General features: G+C 46.6%; 1 protein-coding gene across 8 annotated transcripts in view; it reads right to left on the bottom strand.

Annotated features, from left to right (window-relative positions):
- The window catches only part of ZMYM4 (zinc finger MYM-type containing 4), a 1,242,519-nt gene extending 1,234,414 nt beyond the window's left edge, over positions 1–8,105 (bottom strand). For 4 of the 8 annotated variants that reach the window (XM_069223798.1, XM_069223804.1, XM_069223801.1 and 1 more), the window contains exon 1: positions 8,050–8,104. The gene's annotated coding sequence lies outside the window, so the exon portion shown is untranslated. Of the gene's footprint in view, positions 1–8,049 lie in introns of all 8 variants that reach the window. The other 4 variants (XM_069223800.1, XM_069223806.1, XM_069223799.1 and 1 more) reach the window with 2 other exon arrangements.
- Positions 8,106–16,526: the final 8,421 nt, after the last annotated feature.

Genomic DNA, 16,526 nt, shown 5'->3' with positions numbered 1-16,526 from the left:
TGCAACTGTGCGACCACGAAGTACCTGTCTTCTTGAGGGTTCACAACAATCTGCATTGGTGGACATTGGGCTCCAGTTTGGAGAAAGGGGTTCCTTTTGCAGCCCAATCCTCATGTGGTATCGACTATGGATGCCAGTTCTTTGAGGTTGGGGCAACCCTGGGTGAGAGGTCTCTTTAGGCCCACTGCTCTCCTCTGGAGGGGAGACGTTCCTCCAATTGGAGAGAGCTCATGGCATTGTTCCGGGCCTGTATGGCGTTTCGTCATGCTCTCATAGCTCACCACTTGGTAGTTCATCCCAAGAACATGGTCACGATGGCCTACCTCAACAACCAGGGTGGGATTCGGTCCAAGTCTCTCAATCTGGTGGTGCAACAATTGTTTCAGTAGGGTGAACGCTACTTTCAGTCCATGGTTGCTGTGCATGTGCGTGGGGTGGACAATGGTGTGGTGGACTATCTCACCAGGTGTTTTCCTCCATTAACGGAGATTTCTCTTTCCCAGGAGGCTTTCTCAGGGTGTGCGGGAGGTTTGGTGTACCCTACCTCGACCTCTTTGCTACCCGACTCAATGCTCAGGTTCCTCTATTCTGCTCTCGGAGTCCTCAGTCAGGTGCATGGGGAGTGGATGCATTGACAGTCCCTTGGCCATACAGGCTGTTGTATGCATTCCCACCTCTCTCCCTCATTCCCAGGTTTCTGACTTGCCTGCTGTGGGAGGACAGGTGTGTGATTCTGGTGGTCCCTTTTTGGCCTCGGAGATCTTGATTCCTGGTAGTCCGGTTACTGTCAGTTCAGGGTCCTTGGTTTCTTCCTCTGTTTCCCTTCCCCCTACGGTCTGTCCCACCGCTGCCTCTCTGGAAGCTTCAGCTAGCGGCCTGGAAGTTGAAAGGCAAGGGTTGCAGCACAAGGGCATTTCCAGGCACTTAGCAGTGGCCATTCAGTGGTCACATAAGCCACCTACTTTGAAATCCTATGCTAGGCATTGGAGTAATTTTCAGAAATGGCGTTCTCCTCTTGGTTTTTCTCCCTTGGATAGTTCCTTGCCTACTGTTCTTCAAATTTTGTGGGAAGGTTTTGAGAAGCGTCTGTCTGTCTCTACCTTGCGTGATCAGTGGGCATCTATTAAGGCTTTTTGCGCTCCATGCGGTAATTCAGCAGATTTGGTTTCTCGTCTCTTGAAAGGCTTTTCTCTTTCTCGTCCTCTGGGGAAGCCTCTTTTCCCTTTATGGGATTTACCTCTGGTGCTTCGTTCCTTGGTGTCTTCCCTCTTTGAACCTCTGGAATCCACTTATCTTAAGTTTTTACCTTTCAAAGTGGTGTTTTTGTTTGCTATCACCTAAGTTAGACAGATTGGGGAATTGGGTGCTTTAATGGCTCAGGAACTCTTTTTGTCTTTTTCCGAGGATGGCATTGTATTGCATCTTGATTCGGCCTTTGTTCCCAAGGTGGCTTCTCAGTTCCATCGTTCCCAGGAGATTGTCCTCCCTTCCCTGCAGGTGGGGTCACCTGGGGCAGGGGTTCTGGATTGGTCCTTGCGGGATGTCCGTAAGGGCTCTTTTGGTCTATCTTGAACGAACTTGCCCTTTTCGCAAATCTGACTCTCTTTTTCTTTCCTTTGGTTCCTATTCTATGGGGGAGGAAGCAGGATATTGAGCTGGCTTATTCTTTGGCCGGTGTTCCTCCTCCCGGAGGTGTGCAGGGTCGCTCTACCAGAAGTATGGCACCTCTTGGGCGGAAATAAAGGGGATCTCCATCTCTGAGATTTGTTGGGCAGTAACTTGGGCTGTTGCTAATACCTTTGTTTCCCACTATCGTCTTCAGAATGTGTTGGGGGATGAACTTAATTTTGGATTAGGGGTTCGTCAGGCAGTTTGCTCCTAATTGTGGTGTTTTCATTAAATCACTTTTTGGCATGTATCTGTAGTTTGCCTCTGTGGTTCATTGCTGATTTTGTCTCTCAGGTCGTTCTTTTTTAGCTTGGGTACTCTCCACATAGTAATGAAGGGGACGAGGACTGTGGGACCTGGGGGTAATGTCTAATTGCTAAACGGTAATCTTCATTACTCCTGGTCCTGTAGTCCTCGTCCCATTCATTACACCCCGCCCTCCCTCCCAGATGGCCGGCCTTCGAGTCTGGAGGCTTGGTAGTTTAGGAGGAATGCTGGGTAAGCACATGATTATGTACTCCCCGGTGGGGGCGGGGTGGTGATATAGCATTCCCCGTGTTCTTTTTTTCTGTCATGGAGAGATTCCTCTCCATATAGTAATGCGAGGACTACAGGACCAGGAGCAATGAAGATTACCGGTAAGTAATTAGACATTATAAGGACCAAATCAGACAGAGAATAGTGAGCACTTTACTTGTCCCGGCTACCATCAATTTACACTAAATCAATACACCATTAAGCAGACAATCTGCAGTTTAGAAAAAAGTGTGTTTCAATTTATCTGCATATACTGCAGGCATTATATATGTTAATCTTTCATCACAATGATGGACTTTGATAAATTTCCGTATGAAATGGTGAACGCAATAATGTTTCACCACGTTAAACCACTTTAGAAACAAAAATGACACGAATGTGACATGCCTTCTACAGACAGGGTAAAAGTTCATTTTAAAAGCTACCTTGCACACAGTCAAACTGATATTTAGTGGCATTTAACATTCACAAAGACTAACTACTAAACAGATGGAATAAAGTTAAAACGCCAGTGTACCATTTTTCAGGTCCATCCTTTAAAGACCATCTCTCAGTGTTGTAGCCAGGTGTAGAGGAGCAGAGATTAGTACAGACTTTGGAAGGAGTGGCGGTGAAAATGAGTTTTCCTTCTAGTAACTGCCTCACACCCCCAAGTGTTTTGTATTTTGCCTTGTCAACAGGGTGTGTGGGTCCCTTGAGAGAACAAGATCACCATCACAGGACTAAAATGCAATGGAATGAGTGGTAGATTATATTGTTAAACAGTTCTAGGTTATCGCACAATCTGCCTTTAGTTTTCCAATGGTAATCTGGGGTATGAGTATATTTTCCAAACGTTTCCATCAATGGAAATCTGCAGTCATGCCGAATCAAAGTAAGACAATAGGATCACAGGACTGTATACAGCACCTTTCAGCTTTAAACCTGCAGCGTGAACAGCTGCTCTTCCATGCTTGCCTAGCATGGAATATGCATGCAACACCCTCCTTGATTTTGTGCGCACCACCTATAAAACATGTTCCAAAACACTGTTTTGGTACTTTAGCGTTCTTGTTACATTAAGGTGTGACAAACTGTCCAGTTGCGTCGGATGCATGTATAATGTGGGAATAGCAATTACAAAGTGCATATTCCACAAACATATTTAGTAGCAACATTTAGGTTGTGGCATGAAGTGTATTTTCAATTAATCTGTTTCATGTACTGATTCCATCTCATTGCAGGATTGTTCTGATTCTGTTCTGAAGTTAGCAGACTTCTGTGTAAACATTAAAAAAAAAGATATTTTTTAGATCACCAACCTGGCGTATAGATGAGCTGCTGTTTCCAACAAGCAGGAAAATGTTCTAGATATTTTCGGGGCATGGGAAATTCATATTGCGACTTCTGGGTAAGAAACATTCATACCTATCAACTCTAGCACTCTATCTTGCAAACAAGCATCGGGGAGAACAGTGTTGCCTTTTTGGCTTTTGACTTTTACTAACACAAAGACTGGAAAAGCAGGGAAGTTGCACTTCTGACTGCAGAGTGAATACCAACTGCTGATCAAACAAAAACATGTAGCTACTGCCCTGTGGCAACACAAAAGGATGATGGACGGATTGCTGCCAATGCAAACACTCAACCCCAGTCACAGATCTGGGTTTAATCCATCGTTCTTTTGCTCACCATGCCACCCCAGTTTAGACCCAGCCATATTCAAATCAGTCTTGACCCTGTTCCTCATGGGAACAGTCCAGCCCGAACTGCCAGGCCAGGTCCTCAAGGACCGGAAACAAGCATCCTGGGACTGGTTTCTGGGTATCACCCTTCTTCAGCCAGGCTAGCTTGATTCCAGTGGCACAGTGAGCAAGGGACCCACGTCTGGGCATACCCTTCCCACTTGGGGCAACTTTAGCAACACAAAAGGATGATGGACGGAGTGCTGACAATGCAAACACTCACCCCCAGTCACAGATCTGGGTTTAATCCATCGTTCTTTTGCTCACCATGCCACTCCAGTGGGACACAGTGAGATTCATGAATATGCGTGAACAATCTGCCAAATACAGCTTTATCCACACCGTAGCATGTACCGGCTTGAAAGTACCCGTGAATGTATTAGTCATACAAAAGGATGGCTTGCCGACTGCTACCCACATTAAGCAGCCCTTGGATTTAATTTTTAGCTTCCAGCCACATAACACTGGGTGAATTCTTATGAAATGTTGATGGATGCACTCTCCATCTCTATGCGGTGAATTAAGGCTAGTCTAGAGAACCTGATAACAGAGTCAATAATTGCATTTAATGTCGCGCCCAGGTGTTTCTTTAAGTGCGCATTCCCTGTAAAGTCTGGGGTTTGCGTCTGGGGCATTTGACTAGTGTGAGGAGCTCAGTGATGACAAGAGCTGCAGCACTGAAGCATTTGGAGTGCTTGCAGTGGCTCTCGGAGTCTGCTCCACCAGTTAGGGCAAATCCCGCCAGCTGAAAATGTTTCTTTAGTGCAAGGGAATCCAATAGCCCACTCGACCTGTCGAAAAAAAGTTATAGATCTTTGGTAATGCCTCCCCGGAGCGTTACAATCTGCAAGAGCAAGCGTTTTCCCTAAGTGGGCTTAGCTTTGGTAATATTAAGTACAGAGCAACGCAGGGAGCAGGGCAGGGCAAGGGGTGAACAGCATAGACTGAAGGAGGAGGGAGATGTGAAGAAAAGGGACTGTAAGGCACACGCAATAAAAGCAAGATAAATCAGTTTCCTTGCATGGAGCTGCAAGAATGTTGGAGATTTCAGGCAGTATTAATAAATGCAATAATCAAAGGTAATGAGAATTCCAAATTTTATTTTTAAAAAAAGCTCCCGTCGGATGTGTGTGTTTTGGGCTGAATGCAAAATCAAGATTTACTGTGTAAACAACACACGATAACACAATAAACAAATGAAAGCTTCACTGACACAGGAGAGATTTTAAATATAAATAACACATGATAACACGATAAATGAATGATAGGTGCACCAGCACGGCAGAGAACGAAAAGGGAACCTGCATGAAACACGAACAGACACCAAATAAAAAAAAATGTGAGCACAAACAAACACAAATGCAGAAAGAAGACAGGACACAAATAATACGGCATGCTCCATGGACAGTAGCAATACATGAAAAGAAGGGACATCGTAGAATTAACCACTTAGAAGGAATCCTTTACAATGGACACTCGAAGTTACCAATCAAAAGCAATGGGTTGGCCAGAAGCCCATGGAGAGAATACATCATGTCTTGTAGAGACAGCGCAGGTGCTGCCTAGGACCGACCTAAAACCGGTAGCAGTATGGGTAAAGAACATTACTGACAAACACAGGAGAGGATGTACGTTGAAGGTATACTATGTATCACATTTCACTCATAGCCATTCCTCTAACTGAATAATTAGGTTATCCTTTCTATATACCTACACTAAATTAAAGCTTCTGTAAACCAACTGGTTATACGATTTAGCAACATTTCGTATCAAACATTCTCTATGATACCCTTGGGGAACTCTTTGTGCAGACTTTCAGGGCTTCAAGTGGCTACTGATTGTTTAGCTTTCAGAGAAGATTTCAATTTAGTTTATTGTTAAACACTACCAATAGCTTAATTGCTTCAAGACTCTAAGCAAAAACATTTGACTGCCTTTCAAACAATGTTTTAATCACATTATCTACTGAGAATAAAACGTGAACTGAGAATCTAATAGGTATCTAGCAAATATGATTATGAAGTAGGTCCTACCTGTCTGCATCTTGTGTACAGAGTATACTTGTGCATGGTGCATATTATGCCATAAGAACAACATGCAAACATACTCAATCTCACACATTCTCCTCTATTTGATGTGACCATCCCTTTTCATCCTGTGGACACACAAAATCCATGTATGCCAATCACAAGTTGTACTAGTGCTAGGTTTTTGAAGCATGCTTTATTATTCAAACACCTTTCCGCAGTACTAATTGTTGCTTACTGAGGTATTTTGTGTAGGAGGTATCTTAGGCAGGCTTAAATAGTTTCTTGTCCTTACTTATTGTGCATACACTCTGCTTCGCACATTCTACTAGTGTGCTTTGCAGTGGCATCAACTGTGTCATGAGGTCATATGGGATTGGGTTCATGTCATCAATTCTATTATTTGTTATGTTATCAGTGATGTTGTGTAAGATCATGAGTGGCAGTGTGTTTGAGTTTGAAAGCGTACCATAACTGATGAGTTTCAGGAGGTTTTATGATTTGTACTGGAACTGTAATATTACTGAAACTCTGAGTTTTTTCAGCGAATAAATATGAACGTGTTTATGTACACTTAGGCACAAATAGCTGTCAGCGTTGCTTTGCTACAAAATCACCAAAATTCTTATCAAGCAATAGGTGCTACAATCCACTGGTCCCACGGTTACAGTTTCCTAGGATCAGTAACGTCTATGAAAGCATACTTCTCTGGCTCATTAGAGTTGCAATAGTCTATTTTCATTGCCATCAAGGCTGATAATATTTTTCTTGTATCCAATTTGATTAGCATAGCTTGCAGACAGTAAGTTTGCAGACTAGCCTTATTTTGCAGGCTTGGTACTTGCTGGGTGTCACTGCTTGCTTTTATTCACATAACGGCACATGTATTTAGACAAATGCACTTGCTCTCTTGCAGAAACATCAACTTTCGAGCATCATGTGTGATTACAACAGAAATTGTTATACAATGTAGCTGTTTTACGAGTAGTTGATTCTTACCCAATTCGTATTGAAAACACTGAGGGGGTTATTCCAACTTTGGAGGAAGTGGTAATCTGGCCCAAAAGTGACGGTAAAGTGACGGATATACCACCAGCCGTATTACGAGTTCCATAGGATATAATGGACTTACGGTATTACGAGTTCCATGGATATAATGGATTACCACCTCCTCCAAAGTTGGAATAACCCCCTGAGTCTATTTAAATCAAATACAGTCAACAGTATGTAAACACTGGCTGACCTAGAATTTGACTGGTCACTGCCCCTGAAAAGCCTTTATTTTGAGCAATGCAGAAAGAGCATGCTCTTCCACACTCCAAATCTGCACAGGACAAAGATTTGTCTTGTCACTGACACTATCAGGGTACAGAATGTAAATGACTCTTTCATGGAAGAGAGCATGGCATAGGCAGGGAGATGTTACACAGCGGTCTCATGCTCTGGTGGCCCAGATTTAGTGTATCAGGTGCTGGTGGGCACTGAAAACTGGCACACCTAACAACAGCCAATGATTGGAAGGCTCTCGCCGCCATGCTGGTTTGAGAACAAGGGACTGGTTTCTTTTTGTAGTGACCTTGCAATAAACCTCCTATGGTACAGCTCGCTTAACAACCAGCAGAGGGCTCTGGGTTCCTCAACTAAGGGCACTCTTGTGTTTTCCTCTTTGCTTAAATTAAAATCTAAAGGTTAAACCTCAACCATGTCAAAATAACTCTACACTTTGGAGTATTTTTTTTTAATGAATGCTACTGACTTTTTTACTAGACAGCACAGGACCTTTTGTTGACTTAAATACTTTAAGGGGCTTACATCTCACCCACTGCTTACTATCGATTGGCTTTATCGTCACTCTCGTTTGCTTGCTTCTTATTTAATGGTGTTCCTTGTTGCAACGTGTCCATTTTGTTTGTCCCTCCCGTGGACCCTAGCCTCTTTTTATCACCTCTCAGTTTGACTGCCTTCTATGCTTCCCTGGCTCAATTTTAGCGAACTACTTTTTCATTTTTGTTTAAGTACTCCATTAGATTGCATGTGTTTTACAGCCCTCTTACTTGTGTGCTTCTCCCCAGGCCCGCTGTGTTGCTGTTTACCTTGTGCGAGCCTGCAAGCTCTCTCGTGTGCGATTCTCCCTGTGCCAAACTCCCGACTTCTCCCGCGCTCCATATTGCTTCCTCACTCATACTTCCCTTAACCTGTGTTCCTCTCTCAAATGCTGCTTTTCTTCTCCCTCCGTCCACTCCCTGTTCCATCTCTCACACCTGCTTTTTTTTAATGGTGGGGGGGGGAGAAACAGCAAATTGATGCTGACCCCTCCACATTAGGAAAAAAAAAACGTTCGCATTACTTTTCATTGTTTTATATTTTTACCAATCCATCTTTAATTGGTAAATAATTTTAAAAAAATGCACCAGTCATTTTGTAGGCGTGCATGCGCGGCTCTGCCAACGCTCGTTACTTGTATTTTTACATGCCACTTATTGCCACACTCTTGTGATTTAGTAGCAATGTTAATAGAAGCGGACTATAACCTAAATCAGGTGTGCTTCATTTATTCACTTTAGAAAAATTTAAGGATGAGTTGGCCTGAAAAAAAATCGAGTCCGTGACTTTCGGGTTCCAGGTGGGGAATGGTGTCCTTAAGAGTGGTGAGAAGCTGTAAGCGGACTCCTTCTTTAAGTACCCTCTCCGCCAAGCACTACCATGTCTTCCACTCACCACATGAACACATAAGCATGGCCAAGGGTTAAAATGAGACGTGAGATTTCTGAAGGGTATCCTTGTATAAAAAAGGCACAACTTGTATGCCTCTCGTGTTCTCACTAATGATGCATAGCCCGCTTCCATTGAGCTGGGCCACTAACACCTACCCCAAAAACATAAAAGATGTCCCGTTTCCATTGAGCTGTGCTACTAAACAGTTCTCCCCCGACCCCCCCCCCCCCCCCCAAAAATAAAACCCACAGAAGAGCGTGGAGAAGGCAGTTACAAAACCGCTACGATAGGACACTCTTAGCAAGACAGTCACACGCCTATTGCACACATTAGTGATTTTCCCACAAGATGTTTTCGAGCCATAGGGTGCAGACGCTAGCCTTAAAGCGATGATCCACAGCACTCCCTTAAAGAGCTTCCGGTCTTGGTTTTAGGTCCCGCTTCTTTAACAGACCATTATACATCATTTATTAAAACAACATACTTCGTAGGACTGGTGGAGCCAACGTTTCTATCAAACAGGCACAGAGTGTGTATTTTCGACTCACTTGACACCTAGAGGGACTACAGCGGGTTAGAAACGAAGAACTTCAGACCGTCCAAGCGACAGGGCAAACAAACGTGGGGAGGTACCCAAAGCACCCTGATGGGCAAAATGGTCCAGCAAACTGCACTCAGGCTATCGCCTATAGAATGGAACACTTACACAAGAGCAAGGTTAGCGTTGTAGCTGTCCAAACATATTTGCTGGTAAAATGGCTTAAGGGAGTAATGTTACATATGGAAATGTGCACGAGAGCGGTGTTAGGCGACACTGTGACAATGCGCACTCGTTAAATGGTGCATGCGTATTTATCTCAACAGTTCTCTGTGATGTTAATGGTATTACGAGCGCGACATTTTTGTATGATGCTAACTTATCGAGGGAGGTTGTCTATATTTTGTTGTGAGGAACGCTGGATGTAATGTGGGCTAGAGATACAAGTAAGGCTGCGCTGTTAACCGGCCATGATATCGTGGTAGTGTTACCCACCGTTCATTTTACACTTGCGACGAGCAGGTTTTGCACGGATCGGAGCTATTGCTGAGCAAGCGAGCGACATTTCCTGTACTGCCCAATTAAAGACGGTTGCTCTCGCAGGGTATAATGTAGCTGAGGTAGACAATACGCATACTACGGTTAACGTACGATCCAATTATCATAAAATATCCTAAAGGGTTAATGTATCGGTTACATATCACTTTCAGTACCCTACAGCTCACATCGTAATCGTAATAAGAAAATGCAGTGGGTTACTGTGTCTTACTAAGAAATATCCTTATGTAACCTACAGTTCACACGTTCGTAACCTGGAAAATAGTTCATTATGTTACGCGCTTGCTACAAAAAACTGCATTTAATCAGCAAAGAATAAGTGACAATCTTTGGAAATTTCACTGAAACTTTCATTACCTCCCGTCCCTCCCTCGCCTTCCTTTAAACCAATGAGGCTTCCTGCCTCCCACTAGACCCTTCCCTTTTAAAACCCCCCCCCCACCCCTGTTCTTTATGTCTAGCCCACGCTAGACTTTCCCTTTTCACTTACCTTCACGGCGGGGCCTGGAGGTCATCGTTGGATGCACTCCTCGGGAAGCGGAGCTCCGCGAGGTGTGCTTCGGCCGGGCGCGTCTTTTCTGAGCAGGCGGGGCTGCTCGTAAGACGCGTCCTGGGAGGCGGCTGACGGGGTCAGCCGGCTCTTGGTGGCTGGGGCGTTCAGTTCCGATTTTTTTTGGCCGCGGAGCTGCGGAGGGATGCCGAAGAGTGTTTTTGGGTTTCTATGCGGGTAAGACGGGCGTTCTGCCCGCATTTTGGCTGAAATTCTTGTTTTATCCTTTATTTGGATTGGTTCTGGGATATTGTTCCTGGGCCCTGTATATTTTATCTGTGGATGAGATCGTGCCTACAGATTCAGTTAATGGCCGGAATCCGGGTGCTAGAGCTCAGTGGCAAGGTCAAGTACCTTTGGTGCCGCAGGTTACCTGTGTACAGTGGTACGACTCCCGCCTACACCCTTAAAATTTCTTATGAGGATTATTTCTTCTTCCTCCTCAAAGGAGGGTGGTGCTGATGGCATTTCCACTCCTGGGAGCCCCCTGATTCAGGGTGGTGGTGCTGCGCCCATCATGTCCAGGGAGGAGGTGCAGGAGATGTTCGAGGGGGCTGTTTCCAGGGCTCTTCATGCGGGGATGGCCTGGCCTAGTGGGGCTAGGGCTACCCATTCTCCTGCAATTGCAGGGAAGTCCTCCTCTGAGAGTGTGGGAGGGGATGCTCCATCTACGTCCTCTGGGGGTGATTTTGGCTCCAGGAAGGTGATGTGGGTTGTGATGGCACATGTAGGGGTTTCCTGTGTTTAGTCCTGCCAACGCTGGCTCTCACTTTTTTCCACGATATCAGACGCTGTCTGAATTTTCCATGCCTTTTCGGGGACCTGTGAAGGATATGGTGTTTTGGGAGTGGAGGATGTGGATATGGCTCAGGTTCCACGGTTCATTCAGATACGTTCTTTACTTTAGGGTGAGGAGGTCTGGCCTCCCTCGGTCCTCCTGGATTCACGTTTGGCTACCCTGATTGGCAAAACTGCTGTCAATCCGGAGGATTGTGTGCCTGCTGATGCCACGGCCCGTAGGGTGGACTCAGGGCTTAAGAGGGCTTTTTGCGGCTGAGGATCTGGCTCTGAGGGCAGGTATTTCTTCGGCTTCTGCGGCCCAGTCGTTGGTGCAGGACTTGGATGAACTGGCAGTGGCTGTTCAGGATGGGGCAGAGTGTTCGGAGCTCCTGGCTGGTATGGGGCAGCGGCCTGGTTGTTGGCAGATGTGTCTTCAGATGTGGTCCGTACTTCGGCTCTGATTCTGGGGGTTTGATTGGGGCTCGTAGGTCCCTCTGGTTGCGTTCCTGGAAGGCTGATCCACGGGAGAAGGCGGCCTTGTTGAGACTGCCGTTTGAAGGCCGTAACCTATTTGGTGGGCAATTGCCGTCCATGCTTTCCGAGGCATTTAAGGAGAGGAAGCATGCCTTACCTTATTAAGGGGGTTCTTCTTCGGGTGAAGGGTGGAAGAAGCATTCCAGATCTTCTCCTACTAGGGTTGCTAAATCCTTTTCATTCAGGAAACGACGTTTTCAGCCGCGTTTTTCGCCTGAGTAGTCGGCTCCTGCGACCCGGGGTGGTTTCAAGAAGGGGTCCTGACAATCACTGTGGGCCTGGCAGAGGGCCGGTTGGGGGAAGACTGAGTCACTTTCTGTCAGCTTGGGGGGACAGTGTTAACGGTCATTGGGTAATAGACATTGTGACCAATGGTTATGTCATAGATTTTGTTGTGGTTCCTCCAGATTCAGGGGTACGTCCCACACCTCTGCCTTCAGGGGGATCACGGAGAAGAGCATTGTTGAACGGAGTGCGAGGCTTACTGGTCAATGGGGCCATTTCCCGCGTTCCGCTTGACGAACGGGGTCAGGGCACTTATTCGGTCTTGTTTCTTGTACAGAAAGTTTCAGGGGATTTCGGCCTGTGCTCAATCTAAAGGAGGTGAATACCTGGATCAGGACAGTGCATTTCCGCATGCTGTCCATTCAGACTATTTTTCCATTGGTCAGACGAGGGGACTTTCTGGTGTCACTGGATCTGCAGGATGCTTACCTACACATGCCTGTGGCAAGATCCTCTCAAAAGTTCCTGGGGTTTGCTGTGGATCGGGTGCACTGTCCGTTTTGTGTTCTGCCGTTCGGCCGCAAGACTTCTCCTCAGATTTTTCCGGCGGTACTGGCCCCCCTGGTGGCTTTGCTACATTCAGAAGGGGTGTTTTACTCATCCATATCTGGACGACATTTGCTCCGTTCTACCTCGCAGGCCCTATTTCGGTAGCAGGTTGCCCAAGTTCTGGTGTCCGGCAGAACCACGTTTTTTTTATTCAACGGGGGGCTGTCGGTTTAGTCCAATCCCAGGATCTGTTTTTTCTGGGGTCTCAGTTTCGGACTCTTCTTGGCTTGGTGGCAGTGTCAGTGAAGAAGTTTGTGGTGCTCCGGTCCATGGTGTGGATGGTTGTGGTACAGACGGCCCTCCGTGCTTTTCTATGATTGCGGCTGCAAGGTCATTTGGTGGTTCTGCGGTGCTTGTTCGGGCAACGTAGTGGCCAGGGCTTATGTCATACTTCATGGGGGGACCTGGTCTAGGGCTTTGTTCAGTCTGGCCTGGAAGATTTTTGTGTGGGCTCAGGAGTGGGTTTCTGCTCTCAGGGCTGCATACGTTCGGGCATTGTGTTACTTCCTCTCAACTTTTCTCCGTCCAGAGTTCACTGTTTCTTCATCTGGTTCGGCTCTGGGGTCTTCCAGTGCTGGATGTGTTCGCGTCCGAGAAAAACGCGTAGCTCGGTCACTTCGGCTCCCGGTTTTCGGTGTCCCCAACCCTGGGAGGTGGATGGGTGTCGTGTCCTTGGCCGAGGGGCCTTTTGTATGCGTTCCCGCAGTTCAGCTACTCAGGCCTTTGCTGTTAAGGGTGCGGCTTCTGGGGGCCAGGGTTGTCCTGATTGCTCCCCATTGGCCTAGGGCGAATTGGTTCCCATTGCTGCGGCTGAGGGCATCCGGTCGGATGTGGCCTCTTCCTCTGTGTCCGTCTCCCCTGGAGTTTCCCGGCCTCTCGTTGAGGTCTTAGGGGAGGTTACACTTGACTGCCTGGGAATGGCCCGCCGAGGTTTGACGGGTCTGGGGGTGCCAGTGGCTTTAAGTTCTACTTTACTGGGTTCCAGGCGGCGTTCCACTTTACTTTCTTAGGGTGGACTGTGGTAGGTTTTTTTCTTCTTGATGCTTGAGGCATGTATTGGATCCTACCGGCACGTCTCTCTTTGATGTGATGCGGGTCTTGCAGGACGGTGCACAGTTGAGGTTGTCTGGGGTGTCTCTGCTGGTACAGTGGGCGGCTATTCAGGCATTTTGAGGTCCGTGGCGCAGCCTTCCGGTTAAGGGTCGTTTGTTGCCGGGATTTTTTCTGGGGCTTTTTCATTTGTTTCCTCGCCCTGTACGTTCTTTTCCTTCAGGGGATCTTTCTTTGGTATTGGAGGTTTTAATGGATTATCCTTTTGAACCTCTGGGGGACTGTGTTTACGTCTTCTTTCCTTAAGGACGTTCTTTTTGGTGGCCATTGCTTCGGCTCGCCGTTTAGTAGAATTGGGGGCCTTGGCCTGTTCCTTTCCTTTTTGGGAAGTTTTTCCGGATCGGGTGGTTCTGGTTCCGGTACCTTCTTTTATCCCGAAAGTCAATTCTTCTTTTCATGCTCGCCAGGAGGTCATCCTTCCTTCCTTTTGTCCGAATCCCGCTTTGGTGGAGGTGGTTCGTTTGCTTTTGTTGGATGTACGCAGGGCTTTGTTGGAGTGCCTGAGGGTGGTGGCTCCTTTCCGTAAGGGTGTTTCGCTTTTTGTAAATTTTGGGCCGGCCCGTAGTGGAGATGCCTTCCACGGCTTCCTTGAGTCGGGGGGTGAGATCATTGATTCTGTTTGTTTTTTTCCTTGATGGGGGTTGTTCCTCATCAAGGGATTTGGGGTCGTTCTACCAGGGGTATGGCGGCTTGGGTGGCAGAGTCTCAGGGGATTTCAGTGATGGAAGTTTGCAGGGCCGCCACTTGGGCCTCGCCTTTGGCGTTCTTTCGGCATTCTGGCCGGTCGGACTTGGGTTGTTTGGAGTCGGTATTGGTTCACCGGGTCTTATCCTCTATGAAGTCTTAGGGGTGGGGTTTTGGTGGCCTTTGTGCATGATATTGAACTTCTTGCAACTCAGTGTCCGTCGCCTGTGTGCTTCTTGCTATGTCTCATTGGTTTAAAGGAAGGCGAGGGAGGGACGGGAGGTAATGCGTCCATTTTCTTGCGATAATGGCATTACTCCTAGTCCTACTCCCTCGCCTTCCTTTCCGTTCCCTCCCGCCCCCCCGGTACGGACTGTCTGAGTTGCTGCTTGGGCTTGGTTTTTGTACAGGAGGGGGTAGGAGTGGGGGGGGGGGTTTAAAAGGGAAGGGGAGGGTCTAGTGGGAGGCAGGAAGCCTCATTGGTTTAAAGGAAGGCGAGGGAGTAGGACTAGGAGTAATGCCATTATCGCAAGAAAATGGACGCATTATTGTTAGGTAAATAACAAATGGTAGTAAAATATTAGCATTCGGGAACAAAAAACCTTAGTATTGTGGCCCCCAAAATAATTATTACTAGTATAATTCTACACAGACTCATGTACAGGACACATTACATATAATAACGTGTGTTTTACTAAGCATGTAATGGCTACTCGCATTCTTTCGTTCTGGTGTCAAATATATTTTTACATAAACATAGCCTTTACGTAGTTTAGGGTTATTAAAACACTATAATTAATTCACATGATTTTGTTTCTTGAGTAGTCCGAGGGCACGGTATCTTTATTTCTCCTGATGACTTGCTAAGTCTGGAGGCATAGCCCTTCTCTGTTTTGTTTTGGTAATAGAGTCTCTTTTGCAATATGAAACTCTCCTTAAGTCACGAGGCAGCACACAAAAGAAAAGGGCTATTGCAGGGGGCCCAAATCGTCAAGGCAAATATAATCACAGTAAGTAAATCATATTAAGTGGCAAGTGGAGCTCTTATCAAAGTAAGCTCTATTAGATAGCTGGGAGCAGTGCAGTTGAACGCAGTCGTTTAGGCACGGTTGCTCAGCTCACCCGCGCAGCCTGGCTGGTGGAAGCTGCCCGAAATCACTGTTCCTACAGCGCCGCCAAACACACCGGGTTCCTTCCCTACTACTCACTGAGGTACCGAGCGTACCTCACCTCGGGGACATAATTCACCAAATGCTAATTTTGCCTTCCATCAACAGATGGCTTTCGCCAGCTCCTCTCTGTAGTGTTTTTTTTTTTCCCTATCCCTCTCACTGAACGGCAGGGGAAGCGCCGGCTGGTGACTTCCGTCGACGAGAGCCAGGCGGACTGTACATTGCGTCAGGAGTGCGACGCTTACTGCGCGGCTGCGCCCCTTCAGTCAGGGGATAGCTCACCTTTCCCAAGAATTAGAACTCCTACCAATGTAGGGCATCCTAATGTAGAAGTTAAATTTCACGGATTTTTTTTCTGATATTCCCGAAAATTAGAAAGAGTACAATGGTTGTGTATGATGGTTGGCCCTTTTTGCGGACGTATTTACGTTTTGTACACTCTGTATATTACCTCAACCCTCTCCCGACATATATACCTTTTGTAAACGTTCTGTTGGCTTTAATAATTTACCTAATTGTACTCAACCATGTAATTACTTACAGCCTGTGCTTGAAATGGAAAAACAGACGTGCAGGTACTCTGTACTAGAGTACCGGCATGTTTCCGAGAAGTGCCGGTACTCCAATTAAAAGTATTAAGTTCTTCTTGAGAAGTGGCGGTACTCTCCCTCCCAAACTAAAAAAGTGCCGGTACTCAGTACCAGACAGTACCTGCCCATTTAAAGCACTGCTTACTGCTATATTAATTATCTTAAATCATCTGTGACTTTTCTGTGGTAGCATGCACGCGCAGCATACAGCTAGGCCTGTGGTGCCGATAGAATAACACCCAGCACACCACAGTATGTTTGGGGTTGGACTGACCTTGAACACCAGTCTCTCTTTATTTATAGCCTTCTGGTCCCCTGGCCAGAGGAAGTGCATTTGCGGCGTCCGGGTCATGGTCACGACCACACACCAGAGTGACATTAGACAGCGGCCTGCCATTACATCCCTCCTCAACTTTATTCAAACTTAATGACATAATCACAACACAACGTCTTTCAGTCTCTGTATAGGCGGCGGAGTGGCCAGAGTTTGCATCGCTGGGTCCGT

This window comes from Pleurodeles waltl, chromosome 3_1 (genome assembly GCF_031143425.1).
Source record: "Pleurodeles waltl isolate 20211129_DDA chromosome 3_1, aPleWal1.hap1.20221129, whole genome shotgun sequence".
Lineage (NCBI taxonomy): Eukaryota > Metazoa > Chordata > Amphibia > Caudata > Salamandridae > Pleurodeles > Pleurodeles waltl.
This window is presented reverse-complemented; position numbering and strand designations above follow the sequence as displayed.